Raw genomic sequence first — 17124 nt, forward strand, 5'->3', positions numbered from 1 at the left:
AACATTGCGGGTACCCGGGAGGTGAGACTTCTGCACTTCAGCTCCCTCCACTGCACCGTCTGCCGTCAGACTGTTACGGAAGTAAAGTCTGAGCACAAACGAGCTGTTTCACGCACTTATTGATGGACGCTCTAGGTGGGAACGCATACTCCCCATGGCTCGGACTTTGATTTTTCTAGCGTAGAAGACGTAAAACATGCATACATACGTCATTTAACAGTCTAAAGCAAAGGGAAAAGTCCAAAAGAAGGACACCACCCCTTAGAGTTTCTTGGCGCTCGCTCGTTTCTTCTCTTTCGAAACTCAAACCGTTACCCTTGGTGTAATTAGGGGTGTCGCATGGCGTTCCTTTGAATAATGACCCAATATACTTTTCTGGGCATTTAAAATTCTTCCGAGCTAGCCAGGAGTCGAACCTGGAATCTTCTCATCCGTAGTCAGACGCGTTATCCATTGCGCCACTAACCCACGTGTACATAAAAGTGACTCAATTCGAATGCGTCAAATAAGAAAGGTTGCTTGCTTCAAAGATCCCCTATTACGCATTTTCAGGGTTAATAATTGCATTTAGGGGTATTACTAGAATAAGGTTACATGCCTGTATGTTAGAAAGTACCCCTTTTTATTCTCAAACTGTTCATTTCTGCAAAACCAATTTCCGCATCTTTCAGAAACGTCCTCTTTTGTATCATGTCGCTTTAAGGCCCCCCTCCCGAGTGGCCCAGACTGCTGTGATTGGTCCGCACACCTACTCTGTTAGGATTGGTCGAAGGGTTTGCACGTGAGCTTGCAAATAAACACCCACGAGAAGTTGTAAACATTGCGGGTACCCGGGAGGTGAGACTTCTGCACTTCAGCTCCCTCCACTGCACCGCCTGCCGTCAGACTGTTACGGAAGTAAAGTCTGAGCACAAACGAGCTGTTTCACGCACTTATTGATGGACGCTCTAGGTGGGAACGCATACTCCCCATGGCTCGGACTTTGATTTTTCTAGCGTAGAAGACGTAAAACATGCATACATACGTCATTTAACAGTCTAAAGCAAAGGGAAAAGTCCAAAAGAAGGACACCACCCCTTAGAGTTTCTTGGCGCTCGCTCGTTTCTTCTCTTTCGAAACTCAAACCGTTACCCTTGGTGTAATTAGGGGTGTCGCATGGCGTTCCTTTGAATAATGACCCAATATACTTTTCTGGGCATTTAAAATTCTTCCGAGCTAGCCAGGAGTCGAACCTGGAATCTTCTGATCCGTAGTCAGACGCGTTATCCATTGCGCCACTAACCCACGTGTACATAAAAGTGACTCAATTCGAATGCGTCAAATAAGAAAGGTTGCTTGCTTCAAAGATCCCCTATTACGCATTTTCAGGGTTAATAATTGCATTTAGGGGTATTACTAGAATAAGGTTACATGCCTGTATGTTAGAAAGTACCCCTTTTTATTCTCAAACTGTTCATTTCTGCAAAACCAATTTCCGCATCTTTCAGAAACGTCCTCTTTTGTATCATGTCGCTTTAAGGCCCCCCTCCCGAGTGGCCCAGACTGCTGTGATTGGTCCGCACACCTACTCTGTTAGGATTGGTCGAAGGGTTTGCACGTGAGCTTGCAAATAAACACCCACGAGAAGTTGTAAACATTGCGGGTACCCGGGAGGTGAGACTTCTGCACTTCAGCTCCCTCCACTGCACCGTCTGCCGTCAGACTGTTACGGAAGTAAAGTCTGAGCACAAACGAGCTGTTTCACGCACTTATTGATGGACGCTCTAGGTGGGAACGCATACTCCCCATGGCTCGGACTTTGATTTTTCTAGCGTAGAAGACGTAAAACATGCATACATACGTCATTTAACAGTCTAAAGCAAAGGGAAAAGTCCAAAAGAAGGACACCACCCCTTAGAGTTTCTTGGCGCTCGCTCGTTTCTTCTCTTTCGAAACTCAAACCGTTACCCTTGGTGTAATTAGGGGTGTCGCATGGCGTTCCTTTGAATAATGACCCAATATACTTTTCTGGGCATTTAAAATTCTTCCGAGCTAGCCAGGAGTCGAACCTGGAATCTTCTGATCCGTAGTCAGACGCGTTATCCATTGCGCCACTAACCCACGTTTACATAAAAGTGACTCAATTCGAATGCGTCAAATAAGAAAGGTTGCTTGCTTCAAAGATCCCCTATTACGCATTTTCAGGGTTAATAATTGCATTTAGGGGTATTACTAGAATAAGGTTACATGCCTGTATGTTAGAAAGTACCCCTTTTTATTCTCAAACTGTTCATTTCTGCAAAACCAATTTCCGCATCTTTCAGAAACGTCCTCTTTTGTATCATGTCGCTTTAAGGCCCCCCTCCCGAGTGGCCCAGACTGCTGTGATTGGTCCGCACACCTACTCTGTTAGGATTGGTCGAAGGGTTTGCACGTGAGCTTGCAAATAAACACCCACGAGAAGTTGTAAACATTGCGGGTACCCGGGAGGTGAGACTTCTGCACTTCAGCTCCCTCCACTGCACCGTCTGCCGTCAGACTGTTACGGAAGTAAAGTCTGAGCACAAACGAGCTGTTTCACGCACTTATTGATGGACGCTCTAGGTGGGAACGCATACTCCCCATGGCTCGGACTTTGATTTTTCTAGCGTAGAAGACGTAAAACATGCATACATACGTCATTTAACAGTCTAAAGCAAAGGGAAAAGTCCAAAAGAAGGACACCACCCCTTAGAGTTTCTTGGCGCTCGCTCGTTTCTTCTCTTTCGAAACTCAAACCGTTACCCTTGGTGTAATTAGGGGTGTCGCATGGCGTTCCTTTGAATAATGACCCAATATACTTTTCTGGGCATTTAAAATTCTTCCGAGCTAGCCAGGAGTCGAACCTGGAATCTTCTGATCCGTAGTCAGACGCGTTATCCATTGCGCCACTAACCCACGTTTACATAAAAGTGACTCAATTCGAATGCGTCAAATAAGAAAGGTTGCTTGCTTCAAAGATCCCCTATTACGCATTTTCAGGGTTAATAATTGCATTTAGGGGTATTACTAGAATAAGGTTACATGCCTGTATGTTAGAAAGTACCCCTTTTTATTCTCAAACTGTTCATTTCTGCAAAACCAATTTCCGCATCTTTCAGAAACGTCCTCTTTTGTATCATGTCGCTTTAAGGCCCCCCTCCCGAGTGGCCCAGACTGCTGTGATTGGTCCGCACACCTACTCTGTTAGGATTGGTCGAAGGGTTTGCACGTGAGCTTGCAAATAAACACCCACGAGAAGTTGTAAACATTGCGGGTACCCGGGAGGTGAGACTTCTGCACTTCAGCTCCCTCCACTGCACCGTCTGCCGTCAGACTGTTACGGAAGTAAAGTCTGAGCACAAACGAGCTGTTTCACGCACTTATTGATGGACGCTCTAGGTGGGAACGCATACTCCCCATGGCTCGGACTTTGATTTTTCTAGCGTAGAAGACGTAAAACATGCATACATACGTCATTTAACAGTCTAAAGCAAAGGGAAAAGTCCAAAAGAAGGACACCACCCCTTAGAGTTTCTTGGCGCTCGCTCGTTTCTTCTCTTTCGAAACTCAAACCGTTACCCTTGGTGTAATTAGGGGTGTCGCATGGCGTTCCTTTGAATAATGACCCAATATACTTTTCTGGGCATTTAAAATTCTTCCGAGCTAGCCAGGAGTCGAACCTGGAATCTTCTGATCCGTAGTCAGACGCGTTATCCATTGCGCCACTAACCCACGTGTACATAAAAGTGACTCAATTCGAATGCGTCAAATAAGAAAGGTTGCTTGCTTCAAAGATCCCCTATTACGCATTTTCAGGGTTAATAATTGCATTTAGGGGTATTACTAGAATAAGGTTACATGCCTGTATGTTAAAAAGTACCCCTTTTTATTCTCAAACTGTTCATTTCTGCAAAACCAATTTCCGCATCTTTCAGAAACGTCCTCTTTTGTATCATGTCGCTTTAAGGCCCCCCTCCCGAGTGGCCCAGACTGCTGTGATTGGTCCGCACACCTACTCTGTTAGGATTGGTCGAAGGGTTTGCACGTGAGCTTGCAAATAAACACCCACGAGAAGTTGTAAACATTGCGGGTACCCGGGAGGTGAGACTTCTGCACTTCAGCTCCCTCCACTGCACCGTCTGCCGTCAGACTGTTACGGAAGTAAAGTCTGAGCACAAACGAGCTGTTTCACGCACTTATTGATGGACGCTCTAGGTGGGAACGCATACTCCCCATGGCTCGGACTTTGATTTTTCTAGCGTAGAAGACGTAAAACATGCATACATACGTCATTTAACAGTCTAAAGCAAAGGGAAAAGTCCAAAAGAAGGACACCACCCCTTAGAGTTTCTTGGCGCTCGCTCGTTTCTTCTCTTTCGAAACTCAAACCGTTACCCTTGGTGTAATTAGGGGTGTCGCATGGCGTTCCTTTGAATAATGACCCAATATACTTTTCTGGGCATTTAAAATTCTTCCGAGCTAGCCAGGAGTCGAACCTGGAATCTTCTGATCCGTAGTCAGACGCGTTATCCATTGCGCCACTAACCCACGTGTGCATAAAAGTGACTCAATTCGAATGCGTCAAATAAGAAAGGTTGCTTGCTTCAAAGATCCCCTATTACGCATTTTCAGGGTTAATAATTGCATTTAGGGGTATTACTAGAATAAGGTTACATGCCTGTATGTTAGAAAGTACCCCTTTTTATTCTCAAACTGTTCATTTCTGCAAAACCAATTTCCGCATCTTTCAGAAACGTCCTCTTTTGTATCATGTCGCTTTAAGGCCCCCCTCCCGAGTGGCCCAGACTGCTGTGATTGGTCCGCACACCTACTCTGTTAGGATTGGTCGAAGGGTTTGCACGTGAGCTTGCAAATAAACACCCACGAGAAGTTGTAAACATTGCGGGTACCCGGGAGGTGAGACTTCTGCACTTCAGCTCCCTCCACTGCACCGTCTGCCGTCAGACTGTTACGGAAGTAAAGTCTGAGCACAAACGAGCTGTTTCACGCACTTATTGATGGACGCTCTAGGTGGGAACGCATACTCCCCATGGCTCGGACTTTGATTTTTCTAGCGTAGAAGACGTAAAACATGCATACATACGTCATTTAACAGTCTAAAGCAAAGGGAAAAGTCCAAAAGAAGGACACCACCCCTTAGAGTTTCTTGGCGCTCGCTCGTTTCTTCTCTTTCGAAACTCAAACCGTTACCCTTGGTGTAATTAGGGGTGTCGCATGGCGTTCCTTTGAATAATGACCCAATATACTTTTCTGGGCATTTAAAATTCTTCCGAGCTAGCCAGGAGTCGAACCTGGAATCTTCTGATCCGTAGTCAGACGCGTTATCCATTGCGCCACTAACCCACGTGTACATAAAAGTGACTCAATTCGAATGCGTCAAATAAGAAAGGTTGCTTGCTTCAAAGATCCCCTATTACGCATTTTCAGGGTTAATAATTGCATTTAGGGGTATTACTAGAATAAGGTTACATGCCTGTATGTTAGAAAGTACCCCTTTTTATTCTCAAACTGTTCATTTCTGCAAAACCAATTTCCGCATCTTTCAGAAACGTCCTCTTTTGTATCATGTCGCTTTAAGGCCCCCCTCCCGAGTGGCCCAGACTGCTGTGATTGGTCCGCACACCTACTCTGTTAGGATTGGTCGAAGGGTTTGCACGTGAGCTTGCAAATAAACACCCACGAGAAGTTGTAAACATTGCGGGTACCCGGGAGGTGAGACTTCTGCACTTCAGCTCCCTCCACTGCACCGTCTGCCGTCAGACTGTTACGGAAGTAAAGTCTGAGCACAAACGAGCTGTTTCACGCACTTATTGATGGACGCTCTAGGTGGGAACGCATACTCCCCATGGCTCGGACTTTGATTTTTCTAGCGTAGAAGACGTAAAACATGCATACATACGTCATTTAACAGTCTAAAGCAAAGGGAAAAGTCCAAAAGAAGGACACCACCCCTTAGAGTTTCTTGGCGCTCGCTCGTTTCTTCTCTTTCGAAACTCAAACCGTTACCCTTGGTGTAATTAGGGGTGTCGCATGGCGTTCCTTTGAATAATGACCCAATATACTTTTCTGGGCATTTAAAATTCTTCCGAGCTAGCCAGGAGTCGAACCTGGAATCTTCTGATCCGTAGTCAGACGCGTTATCCATTGCGCCACTAACCCACGTGTACATAAAAGTGACTCAATTCGAATGCGTCAAATAAGAAAGGTTGCTTGCTTCAAAGATCCCCTATTACGCATTTTCAGGGTTAATAATTGCATTTAGGGGTATTACTAGAATAAGGTTACATGCCTGTATGTTAGAAAGTACCCCTTTTTATTCTCAAACTGTTCATTTCTGCAAAACCAATTTCCGCATCTTTCAGAAACGTCCTCTTTTGTATCATGTCGCTTTAAGGCCCCCCTCCCGAGTGGCCCAGACTGCTGTGATTGGTCCGCACACCTACTCTGTTAGGATTGGTCGAAGGGTTTGCACGTGAGCTTGCAAATAAACACCCACGAGAAGTTGTAAACATTGCGGGTACCCGGGAGGTGAGACTTCTGCACTTCAGCTCCCTCCACTGCACCGTCTGCCGTCAGACTGTTACGGAAGTAAAGTCTGAGCACAAACGAGCTGTTTCACGCACTTATTGATGGACGCTCTAGGTGGGAACGCATACTCCCCATGGCTCGGACTTTGATTTTTCTAGCGTAGAAGACGTAAAACATGCATACATACGTCATTTAACAGTCTAAAGCAAAGGGAAAAGTCCAAAAGAAGGACACCACCCCTTAGAGTTTCTTGGCGCTCGCTCGTTTCTTCTCTTTCGAAACTCAAACCGTTACCCTTGGTGTAATTAGGGGTGTCGCATGGCGTTCCTTTGAATAATGACCCAATATACTTTTCTGGGCATTTAAAATTCTTCCGAGCTAGCCAGGAGTCGAACCTGGAATCTTCTGATCCGTAGTCAGACGCGTTATCCATTGCGCCACTAACCCACGTGTACATAAAAGTGACTCAATTCGAATGCGTCAAATAAGAAAGGTTGCTTGCTTCAAAGATCCCCTATTACGCATTTTCAGGGTTAATAATTGCATTTAGGGGTATTACTAGAATAAGGTTACATGCCTGTATGTTAGAAAGTACCCCTTTTTATTCTCAAACTGTTCATTTCTGCAAAACCAATTTCCGCATCTTTCAGAAACGTCCTCTTTTGTATCATGTCGCTTTAAGGCCCCCCTCCCGAGTGGCCCAGACTGCTGTGATTGGTCCGCACACCTACTCTGTTAGGATTGGTCGAAGGGTTTGCACGTGAGCTTGCAAATAAACACCCACGAGAAGTTGTAAACATTGCGGGTACCCGGGAGGTGAGACTTCTGCACTTCAGCTCCCTCCACTGCACCGTCTGCCGTCAGACTGTTACGGAAGTAAAGTCTGAGCACAAACGAGCTGTTTCACGCACTTATTGATGGACGCTCTAGGTGGGAACGCATACTCCCCATGGCTCGGACTTTGATTTTTCTAGCGTAGAAGACGTAAAACATGCATACATACGTCATTTAACAGTCTAAAGCAAAGGGAAAAGTCCAAAAGAAGGACACCACCCCTTAGAGTTTCTTGGCGCTCGCTCGTTTCTTCTCTTTCGAAACTCAAACCGTTACCCTTGGTGTAATTAGGGGTGTCGCATGGCGTTCCTTTGAATAATGACCCAATATACTTTTCTGGGCATTTAAAATTCTTCCGAGCTAGCCAGGAGTCGAACCTGGAATCTTCTGATCCGTAGTCAGACGCGTTATCCATTGCGCCACTAACCCACGTGTACATAAAAGTGACTCAATTCGAATGCGTCAAATAAGAAAGGTTGCTTGCTTCAAAGATCCCCTATTACGCATTTTCAGGGTTAATAATTGCATTTAGGGGTATTACTAGAATAAGGTTACATGCCTGTATGTTAAAAAGTACCCCTTTTTATTCTCAAACTGTTCATTTCTGCAAAACCAATTTCCGCATCTTTCAGAAACGTCCTCTTTTGTATCATGTCGCTTTAAGGCCCCCCTCCCGAGTGGCCCAGACTGCTGTGATTGGTCCGCACACCTACTCTGTTAGGATTGGTCGAAGGGTTTGCAAATAAACACCCACGAGAAGTTGTAAACATTGCGGGTACCCGGGAGGTGAGACTTCTGCACTTCAGCTCCCTCCACTGCACCGTCTGCCGTCAGACTGTTACGGAAGTAAAGTCTGAGCACAAACGAGCTGTTTCACGCACTTATTGATGGACGCTCTAGGTGGGAACGCATACTCCCCATGGCTCGGACTTTGATTTTTCTAGCGTAGAAGACGTAAAACATGCATACATACGTCATTTAACAGTCTAAAGCAAAGGGAAAAGTCCAAAAGAAGGACACCACCCCTTAGAGTTTCTTGGCGCTCGCTCGTTTCTTCTCTTTCGAAACTCAAACCGTTACCCTTGGTGTAATTAGGGGTGTCGCATGGCGTTCCTTTGAATAATGACCCAATATACTTTTCTGGGCATTTAAAATACTTCCGAGCTAGCCAGGAGTCGAACCTGGAATCTTCTGATCCGTAGTCAGACGCGTTATCCATTGCGCCACTAACCCACGTGTACATAAAAGTGACTCAATTCGAATGCGTCAAATAAGAAAGGTTGCTTGCTTCAAAGATCCCCTATTACGCATTTTCAGGGTTAATAATTGCATTTAGGGGTATTACTAGAATAAGGTTACATGCCTGTATGTTAGAAAGTACCCCTTTTTATTCTCAAACTGTTCATTTCTGCAAAACCAATTTCCGCATCTTTCAGAAACGTCCTCTTTTGTATCATGTCGCTTTAAGGCCCCCCTCCCGAGTGGCCCAGACTGCTGTGATTGGTCCGCACACCTACTCTGTTAGGATTGGTCGAAGGGTTTGCACGTGAGCTTGCAAATAAACACCCACGAGAAGTTGTAAACATTGCGGGTACCCGGGAGGTGAGACTTCTGCACTTCAGCTCCCTCCACTGCACCGTCTGCCGTCAGACTGTTACGGAAGTAAAGTCTGAGCACAAACGAGCTGTTTCACGCACTTATTGATGGACGCTCTAGGTGGGAACGCATACTCCCCATGGCTCGGACTTTGATTTTTCTAGCGTAGAAGACGTAAAACATGCATACATACGTCATTTAACAGTCTAAAGCAAAGGGAAAAGTCCAAAAGAAGGACACCACCCCTTAGAGTTTCTTGGCGCTCGCTCGTTTCTTCTCTTTCGAAACTCAAACCGTTACCCTTGGTGTAATTAGGGGTGTCGCATGGCGTTCCTTTGAATAATGACCCAATATACTTTTCTGGGCATTTAAAATTCTTCCGAGCTAGCCAGGAGTCGAACCTGGAATCTTCTGATCCGTAGTCAGACGCGTTATCCATTGCGCCACTAACCCACGTGTATATAAAAGTGACTCAATTCGAATGCGTCAAATAAGAAAGGTTGCTTGCTTCAAAGATCCCCTATTACGCATTTTCAGGGTTAATAATTGCATTTAGGGGTATTACTAGAATAAGGTTACATGCCTGTATGTTAGAAAGTACCCCTTTTTATTCTCAAACTGTTCATTTCTGCAAAACCAATTTCCGCATCTTTCAGAAACGTCCTCTTTTGTATCATGTCGCTTTAAGGCCCCCCTCCCGAGTGGCCCAGACTGCTGTGATTGGTCCGCACACCTACTCTGTTAGGATTGGTCGAAGGGTTTGCACGTGAGCTTGCAAATAAACACCCACGAGAAGTTGTAAACATTGCGGGTACCCGGGAGGTGAGACTTCTGCACTTCAGCTCCCTCCACTGCACCGCCTGCCGTCAGACTGTTACGGAAGTAAAGTCTGAGCACAAACGAGCTGTTTCACGCACTTATTGATGGACGCTCTAGGTGGGAACGCATACTCCCCATGGCTCGGACTTTGATTTTTCTAGCGTAGAAGACGTAAAACATGCATACATACGTCATTTAACAGTCTAAAGCAAAGGGAAAAGTCCAAAAGAAGGACACCACCCCTTAGAGTTTCTTGGCGCTCGCTCGTTTCTTCTCTTTCGAAACTCAAACCGTTACCCTTGGTGTAATTAGGGGTGTCGCATGGCGTTCCTTTGAATAATGACCCAATATACTTTTCTGGGCATTTAAAATTCTTCCGAGCTAGCCAGGAGTCGAACCTGGAATCTTCTGATCCGTAGTCAGACGCGTTATCCATTGCGCCACTAACCCACATGTACATAAAAGTGACTCAATTCGAATGCGTCAAATAAGAAAGGTTGCTTGCTTCAAAGATCCCCTATTACGCATTTTCAGGGTTAATAATTGCATTTAGGGGTATTACTAGAATAAGGTTACATGCCTGTATGTTAAAAAGTACCCCTTTTTATTCTCAAACTGTTCATTTCTGCAAAACCAATTTCCGCATCTTTCAGAAACGTCCTCTTTTGTATCATGTCGCTTTAAGGCCCCCCTCCCGAGTGGCCCAGACTGCTGTGATTGGTCCGCACACCTACTCTGTTAGGATTGGTCGAAGGGTTTGCACGTGAGCTTGCAAATAAACACCCACGAGAAGTTGTAAACATTGCGGGTACCCGGGAGGTGAGACTTCTGCACTTCAGCTCCCTCCACTGCACCGTCTGCCGTCAGACTGTTACGGAAGTAAAGTCTGAGCACAAACGAGCTGTTTCACGCACTTATTGATGGACGCTCTAGGTGGGAACGCATACTCCCCATGGCTCGGACTTTGATTTTTCTAGCGTAGAAGACGTAAAACATGCATACATACGTCATTTAACAGTCTAAAGCAAAGGGAAAAGTCCAAAAGAAGGACACCACCCCTTAGAGTTTCTTGGCGCTCGCTCGTTTCTTCTCTTTCGAAACTCAAACCGTTACCCTTGGTGTAATTAGGGGTGTCGCATGGCGTTCCTTTGAATAATGACCCAATATACTTTTCTGGGCATTTAAAATTCTTCCGAGCTAGCCAGGAGTCGAACCTGGAATCTTCTGATCCGTAGTCAGACGCGTTATCCATTGCGCCACTAACCCACGTGTATATAAAAGTGACTCAATTCGAATGCGTCAAATAAGAAAGGTTGCTTGCTTCAAAGATCCCCTATTACGCATTTTCAGGGTTAATAATTGCATTTAGGGGTATTACTAGAATAAGGTTACATGCCTGTATGTTAGAAAGTACCCCTTTTTATTCTCAAACTGTTCATTTCTGCAAAACCAATTTCCGCATCTTTCAGAAACGTCCTCTTTTGTATCATGTCGCTTTAAGGCCCCCCTCCCGAGTGGCCCAGACTGCTGTGATTGGTCCGCACACCTACTCTGTTAGGATTGGTCGAAGGGTTTGCACGTGAGCTTGCAAATAAACACCCACGAGAAGTTGTAAACATTGCGGGTACCCGGGAGGTGAGACTTCTGCACTTCAGCTCCCTCCACTGCACCGCCTGCCGTCAGACTGTTACGGAAGTAAAGTCTGAGCACAAACGAGCTGTTTCACGCACTTATTGATGGACGCTCTAGGTGGGAACGCATACTCCCCATGGCTCGGACTTTGATTTTTCTAGCGTAGAAGACGTAAAACATGCATACATACGTCATTTAACAGTCTAAAGCAAAGGGAAAAGTCCAAAAGAAGGACACCACCCCTTAGAGTTTCTTGGCGCTCGCTCGTTTCTTCTCTTTCGAAACTCAAACCGTTACCCTTGGTGTAATTAGGGGTGTCGCATGGCGTTCCTTTGAATAATGACCCAATATACTTTTCTGGGCATTTAAAATTCTTCCGAGCTAGCCAGGAGTCGAACCTGGAATCTTCTGATCCGTAGTCAGACGCGTTATCCATTGCGCCACTAACCCACGTGTACATAAAAGTGACTCAATTCGAATGCGTCAAATAAGAAAGGTTGCTTGCTTCAAAGATCCCCTATTACGCATTTTCAGGGTTAATAATTGCATTTAGGGGTATTACTAGAATAAGGTTACATGCCTGTATGTTAAAAAGTACCCCTTTTTATTCTCAAACTGTTCATTTCTGCAAAACCAATTTCCGCATCTTTCAGAAACGTCCTCTTTTGTATCATGTCGCTTTAAGGCCCCCCTCCCGAGTGGCCCAGACTGCTGTGATTGGTCCGCACACCTACTCTGTTAGGATTGGTCGAAGGGTTTGCAAATAAACACCCACGAGAAGTTGTAAACATTGCGGGTACCCGGGAGGTGAGACTTCTGCACTTCAGCTCCCTCCACTGCACCGCCTGCCGTCAGACTGTTACGGAAGTAAAGTCTGAGCACAAACGAGCTGTTTCACGCACTTATTGATGGACGCTCTAGGTGGGAACGCATACTCCCCATGGCTCGGACTTTGATTTTTCTAGCGTAGAAGACGTAAAACATGCATACATACGTCATTTAACAGTCTAAAGCAAAGGGAAAAGTCCAAAAGAAGGACACCACCCCTTAGAGTTTCTTGGCGCTCGCTCGTTTCTTCTCTTTCGAAACTCAAACCGTTACCCTTGGTGTAATTAGGGGTGTCGCATGGCGTTCCTTTGAATAATGACCCAATATACTTTTCTGGGCATTTAAAATTCTTCCGAGCTAGCCAGGAGTCGAACCTGGAATCTTCTGATCCGTAGTCAGACGCGTTATCCATTGCGCCACTAACCCACGTGTACATAAAAGTGACTCAATTCGAATGCGTCAAATAAGAAAGGTTGCTTGCTTCAAAGATCCCCTATTACGCATTTTCAGGGTTAATAATTGCATTTAGGGGTATTACTAGAATAAGGTTACATGCCTGTATGTTAGAAAGTACCCCTTTTTATTCTCAAACTGTTCATTTCTGCAAAACCAATTTCCGCATCTTTCAGAAACGTCCTCTTTTGTATCATGTCGCTTTAAGGCCCCCCTCCCGAGTGGCCCAGACTGCTGTGATTGGTCCGCACACCTACTCTGTTAGGATTGGTCGAAGGGTTTGCAAATAAACACCCACGAGAAGTTGTAAACATTGCGGGTACCCGGGAGGTGAGACTTCTGCACTTCAGCTCCCTGCACTGCACCGTCTGCCGTCAGACTGTTACGGAAGTAAAGTCTGAGCACAAACGAGCTGTTTCACGCACTTATTGATGGACGCTCTAGGTGGGAACGCATACTCCCCATGGCTCGGACTTTGATTTTTCTAGCGTAGAAGACGTAAAACATGCATACATACGTCATTTAACAGTCTAAAGCAAAGGGAAAAGTCCAAAAGAAGGACACCACCCCTTAGAGTTTCTTGGCGCTCGCTTGTTTCTTCTCTTTCGAAACTCAAACCGTTACCCTTGGTGTAATTAGGGGTGTCGCATGGCGTTCCTTTGAATAATGACCCAATATACTTTTCTGGGCATTTAAAATTCTTCCGAGCTAGCCAGGAGTCGAACCTGGAATCTTCTGATCCGTAGTCAGACGCGTTATCCATTGCGCCACTAACCCACGTGTACATAAAAGTGACTCAATTCGAATGCGTCAAATAAGAAAGGTTGCTTGCTTCAAAGATCCCCTATTACGCATTTTCAGGGTTAATAATTGCATTTAGGGGTATTACTAGAATAAGGTTACATGCCTGTATGTTAGAAAGTACCCCTTTTTATTCTCAAACTGTTCATTTCTGCAAAACCAATTTCCGCATCTTTCAGAAACGTCCTCTTTTGTATCATGTCGCTTTAAGGCCCCCCTCCCGAGTGGCCCAGACTGCTGTGATTGGTCCGCACACCTACTCTGTTAGGATTGGTCGAAGGGTTTGCACGTGAGCTTGCAAATAAACACCCACGAGAAGTTGTAAACATTGCGGGTACCCGGGAGGTGAGACTTCTGCACTTCAGCTCCCTCCACTGCACCGTCTGCCGTCAGACTGTTACGGAAGTAAAGTCTGAGCACAAACGAGCTGTTTCACGCACTTATTGATGGACGCTCTAGGTGGGAACGCATACTCCCCATGGCTCGGACTTTGATTTTTCTAGCGTAGAAGACGTAAAACATGCATACATACGTCATTTAACAGTCTAAAGCAAAGGGAAAAGTCCAAAAGAAGGACACCACCCCTTAGAGTTTCTTGGCGCTCGCTCGTTTCTTCTCTTTCGAAACTCAAACCGTTACCCTTGGTGTAATTAGGGGTGTCGCATGGCGTTCCTTTGAATAATGACCCAATATACTTTTCTGGGCATTTAAAATTCTTCCGAGCTAGCCAGGAGTCGAACCTGGAATCTTCTGATCCGTAGTCAGACGCGTTATCCATTGCGCCACTAACCCACGTGTACATAAAAGTGACTCAATTCGAATGCGTCAAATAAGAAAGGTTGCTTGCTTCAAAGATCCCCTATTACGCATTTTCAGGGTTAATAATTGCATTTAGGGGTATTACTAGAATAAGGTTACATGCCTGTATGTTAGAAAGTACCCCTTTTTATTCTCAAACTGTTCATTTCTGCAAAACCAATTTCCGCATCTTTCAGAAACGTCCTCTTTTGTATCATGTCGCTTTAAGGCCCCCCTCCCGAGTGGCCCAGACTGCTGTGATTGGTCCGCACACCTACTCTGTTAGGATTGGTCGAAGGGTTTGCACGTGAGCTTGCAAATAAACACCCACGAGAAGTTGTAAACATTGCGGGTACCCGGGAGGTGAGACTTCTGCACTTCAGCTCCCTCCACTGCACCGTCTGCCGTCAGACTGTTACGGAAGTAAAGTCTGAGCACAAACGAGCTGTTTCACGCACTTATTGATGGACGCTCTAGGTGGGAACGCATACTCCCCATGGCTCGGACTTTGATTTTTCTAGCGTAGAAGACGTAAAACATGCATACATACGTCATTTAACAGTCTAAAGCAAAGGGAAAAGTCCAAAAGAAGGACACCACCCCTTAGAGTTTCTTGGCGCTCGCTCGTTTCTTCTCTTTCGAAACTCAAACCGTTACCCTTGGTGTAATTAGGGGTGTCGCATGGCGTTCCTTTGAATAATGACCCAATATACTTTTCTGGGCATTTAAAATTCTTCCGAGCTAGCCAGGAGTCGAACCTGGAATCTTCTGATCCGTAGTCAGACGCGTTATCCATTGCGCCACTAACCCACGTGTACATAAAAGTGACTCAATTCGAATGCGTCAAATAAGAAAGGTTGCTTGCTTCAAAGATCCCCTATTACGCATTTTCAGGGTTAATAATTGCATTTAGGGGTATTACTAGAATAAGGTTACATGCCTGTATGTTAGAAAGTACCCCTTTTTATTCTCAAACTGTTCATTTCTGCAAAACCAATTTCCGCATCTTTCAGAAACGTCCTCTTTTGTATCATGTCGCTTTAAGGCCCCCCTCCCGAGTGGCCCAGACTGCTGTGATTGGTCCGCACACCTACTCTGTTAGGATTGGTCGAAGGGTTTGCACGTGAGCTTGCAAATAAACACCCACGAGAAGTTGTAAACATTGCGGGTACCCGGGAGGTGAGACTTCTGCACTTCAGCTCCCTCCACTGCACCGTCTGCCGTCAGACTGTTACGGAAGTAAAGTCTGAGCACAAACGAGCTGTTTCACGCACTTATTGATGGACGCTCTAGGTGGGAACGCATACTCCCCATGGCTCGGACTTTGATTTTTCTAGCGTAGAAGACGTAAAACATGCATACATACGTCATTTAACAGTCTAAAGCAAAGGGAAAAGTCCAAAAGAAGGACACCACCCCTTAGAGTTTCTTGGCGCTCGCTCGTTTCTTCTCTTTCGAAACTCAAACCGTTACCCTTGGTGTAATTAGGGGTGTCGCATGGCGTTCCTTTGAATAATGACCCAATATACTTTTCTGGGCATTTAAAATTCTTCCGAGCTAGCCAGGAGTCGAACCTGGAATCTTCTGATCCGTAGTCAGACGCGTTATCCATTGCGCCACTAACCCACGTGTACATAAAAGTGACTCAATTCGAATGCGTCAAATAAGAAAGGTTGCTTGCTTCAAAGATCCCCTATTACGCATTTTCAGGGTTAATAATTGCATTTAGGGGTATTACTAGAATAAGGTTACATGCCTGTATGTTAGAAAGTACCCCTTTTTATTCTCAAACTGTTCATTTCTGCAAAACCAATTTCCGCATCTTTCAGAAACGTCCTCTTTTGTATCATGTCGCTTTAAGGCCCCCCTCCCGAGTGGCCCAGACTGCTGTGATTGGTCCGCACACCTACTCTGTTAGGATTGGTCGAAGGGTTTGCACGTGAGCTTGCAAATAAACACCCACGAGAAGTTGTAAACATTGCGGGTACCCGGGAGGTGAGACTTCTGCACTTCAGCTCCCTCCACTGCACCGTCTGCCGTCAGACTGTTACGGAAGTAAAGTCTGAGCACAAACGAGCTGTTTCACGCACTTATTGATGGACGCTCTAGGTGGGAACGCATACTCCCCATGGCTCGGACTTTGATTTTTCTAGCGTAGAAGACGTAAAACATGCATACATACGTCATTTAACAGTCTAAAGCAAAGGGAAAAGTCCAAAAGAAGGACACCACCCCTTAGAGTTTCTTGGCGCTCGCTCGTTTCTTCTCTTTCGAAACTCAAACCGTTACCCTTGGTGTAATTAGGGGTGTCGCATGGCGTTCCTTTGAATAATGACCCAATATACTTTTCTGGGCATTTAAAATTCTTCCGAGCTAGCCAGGAGTCGAACCTGGAATCTTCTGATCCGTAGTCAGACGCGTTATCCATTGCGCCACTAACCCACGTGTACATAAAAGTGACTCAATTCGAATGCGTCAAATAAGAAAGGTTGCTTGCTTCAAAGATCCCCTATTACGCATCTTCAGGGTTAATAATTGCATTTAGGGGTATTACTAGAATAAGGTTACATGCCTGTATGTTAAAAAGTACCCCTTTTTATTCTCAAACTGTTCATTTCTGCAAAACCAATTTCCGCATCTTTCAGAAACGTCCTCTTTTGTATCATGTCGCTTTAAGGCCCCCCTCCCGAGTGGCCCAGACTGCTGTGATTGGTCCGCACACCTACTCTGTTAGGATTGGTCGAAGGGTTTGCACGTGAGCTTGCAAATAAACACCCACGAGAAGTTGTAAACATTGCGGGTACCCGGGAGGTG

General features: G+C 45.4%; 21 non-coding genes across 21 annotated transcripts; all 21 read right to left on the reverse strand.

Moving 5' to 3' along the window:
- Window positions 1-395: 395 nt before the first annotated feature.
- Window positions 396-468, reverse strand: AC3HAE_014404 (transfer RNA arginine (anticodon ACG)). Its single transcript has one exon. It is a non-coding gene; the product is annotated as a tRNA-Arg (tRNA).
- A 743-nt stretch (window positions 469-1211) lies between these two features.
- Window positions 1212-1284, reverse strand: AC3HAE_014405 (transfer RNA arginine (anticodon ACG)). Its single transcript has one exon. It is a non-coding gene; the product is annotated as a tRNA-Arg (tRNA).
- Window positions 1285-2027: 743 nt separating this feature from the next.
- On the reverse strand, window positions 2028-2100 carry AC3HAE_014408 (transfer RNA arginine (anticodon ACG)). The gene has a single exon. It is a non-coding gene; the product is annotated as a tRNA-Arg (tRNA).
- A 743-nt stretch (window positions 2101-2843) lies between these two features.
- Window positions 2844-2916, reverse strand: AC3HAE_014409 (transfer RNA arginine (anticodon ACG)). Its single transcript has one exon. It is a non-coding gene; the product is annotated as a tRNA-Arg (tRNA).
- A 743-nt stretch (window positions 2917-3659) lies between these two features.
- AC3HAE_014410 (transfer RNA arginine (anticodon ACG)) lies at window positions 3660-3732 on the reverse strand. Its single transcript has one exon. It is a non-coding gene; the product is annotated as a tRNA-Arg (tRNA).
- A 743-nt stretch (window positions 3733-4475) lies between these two features.
- On the reverse strand, window positions 4476-4548 carry AC3HAE_014411 (transfer RNA arginine (anticodon ACG)). Its single transcript has one exon. It is a non-coding gene; the product is annotated as a tRNA-Arg (tRNA).
- A 743-nt stretch (window positions 4549-5291) lies between these two features.
- On the reverse strand, window positions 5292-5364 carry AC3HAE_014412 (transfer RNA arginine (anticodon ACG)). Its single transcript has one exon. It is a non-coding gene; the product is annotated as a tRNA-Arg (tRNA).
- Window positions 5365-6107: 743 nt separating this feature from the next.
- AC3HAE_014413 (transfer RNA arginine (anticodon ACG)) lies at window positions 6108-6180 on the reverse strand. Its single transcript has one exon. It is a non-coding gene; the product is annotated as a tRNA-Arg (tRNA).
- Window positions 6181-6923: 743 nt separating this feature from the next.
- Window positions 6924-6996, reverse strand: AC3HAE_014414 (transfer RNA arginine (anticodon ACG)). The gene has a single exon. It is a non-coding gene; the product is annotated as a tRNA-Arg (tRNA).
- A 743-nt stretch (window positions 6997-7739) lies between these two features.
- On the reverse strand, window positions 7740-7812 carry AC3HAE_014415 (transfer RNA arginine (anticodon ACG)). Its single transcript has one exon. It is a non-coding gene; the product is annotated as a tRNA-Arg (tRNA).
- Window positions 7813-8543: 731 nt separating this feature from the next.
- AC3HAE_014416 (transfer RNA arginine (anticodon ACG)) lies at window positions 8544-8616 on the reverse strand. Its single transcript has one exon. It is a non-coding gene; the product is annotated as a tRNA-Arg (tRNA).
- Window positions 8617-9359: 743 nt separating this feature from the next.
- AC3HAE_014417 (transfer RNA arginine (anticodon ACG)) lies at window positions 9360-9432 on the reverse strand. Its single transcript has one exon. It is a non-coding gene; the product is annotated as a tRNA-Arg (tRNA).
- A 743-nt stretch (window positions 9433-10175) lies between these two features.
- Window positions 10176-10248, reverse strand: AC3HAE_014420 (transfer RNA arginine (anticodon ACG)). Its single transcript has one exon. It is a non-coding gene; the product is annotated as a tRNA-Arg (tRNA).
- Window positions 10249-10991: 743 nt separating this feature from the next.
- On the reverse strand, window positions 10992-11064 carry AC3HAE_014421 (transfer RNA arginine (anticodon ACG)). The gene has a single exon. It is a non-coding gene; the product is annotated as a tRNA-Arg (tRNA).
- Window positions 11065-11807: 743 nt separating this feature from the next.
- AC3HAE_014422 (transfer RNA arginine (anticodon ACG)) lies at window positions 11808-11880 on the reverse strand. The gene has a single exon. It is a non-coding gene; the product is annotated as a tRNA-Arg (tRNA).
- A 731-nt stretch (window positions 11881-12611) lies between these two features.
- On the reverse strand, window positions 12612-12684 carry AC3HAE_014423 (transfer RNA arginine (anticodon ACG)). Its single transcript has one exon. It is a non-coding gene; the product is annotated as a tRNA-Arg (tRNA).
- A 731-nt stretch (window positions 12685-13415) lies between these two features.
- On the reverse strand, window positions 13416-13488 carry AC3HAE_014424 (transfer RNA arginine (anticodon ACG)). Its single transcript has one exon. It is a non-coding gene; the product is annotated as a tRNA-Arg (tRNA).
- Window positions 13489-14231: 743 nt separating this feature from the next.
- Window positions 14232-14304, reverse strand: AC3HAE_014425 (transfer RNA arginine (anticodon ACG)). The gene has a single exon. It is a non-coding gene; the product is annotated as a tRNA-Arg (tRNA).
- A 743-nt stretch (window positions 14305-15047) lies between these two features.
- AC3HAE_014426 (transfer RNA arginine (anticodon ACG)) lies at window positions 15048-15120 on the reverse strand. The gene has a single exon. It is a non-coding gene; the product is annotated as a tRNA-Arg (tRNA).
- Window positions 15121-15863: 743 nt separating this feature from the next.
- AC3HAE_014427 (transfer RNA arginine (anticodon ACG)) lies at window positions 15864-15936 on the reverse strand. Its single transcript has one exon. It is a non-coding gene; the product is annotated as a tRNA-Arg (tRNA).
- Window positions 15937-16679: 743 nt separating this feature from the next.
- On the reverse strand, window positions 16680-16752 carry AC3HAE_014428 (transfer RNA arginine (anticodon ACG)). The gene has a single exon. It is a non-coding gene; the product is annotated as a tRNA-Arg (tRNA).
- Between the last annotated feature and the right edge of the window lie 372 nt (window positions 16753-17124).

Source organism: Micromesistius poutassou (genome assembly GCF_964030765.1).
Source record: "Micromesistius poutassou genome assembly, chromosome: 5".
In the NCBI taxonomy this organism is placed as follows: Eukaryota; Metazoa; Chordata; class Actinopteri; order Gadiformes; family Gadidae; genus Micromesistius; species Micromesistius poutassou.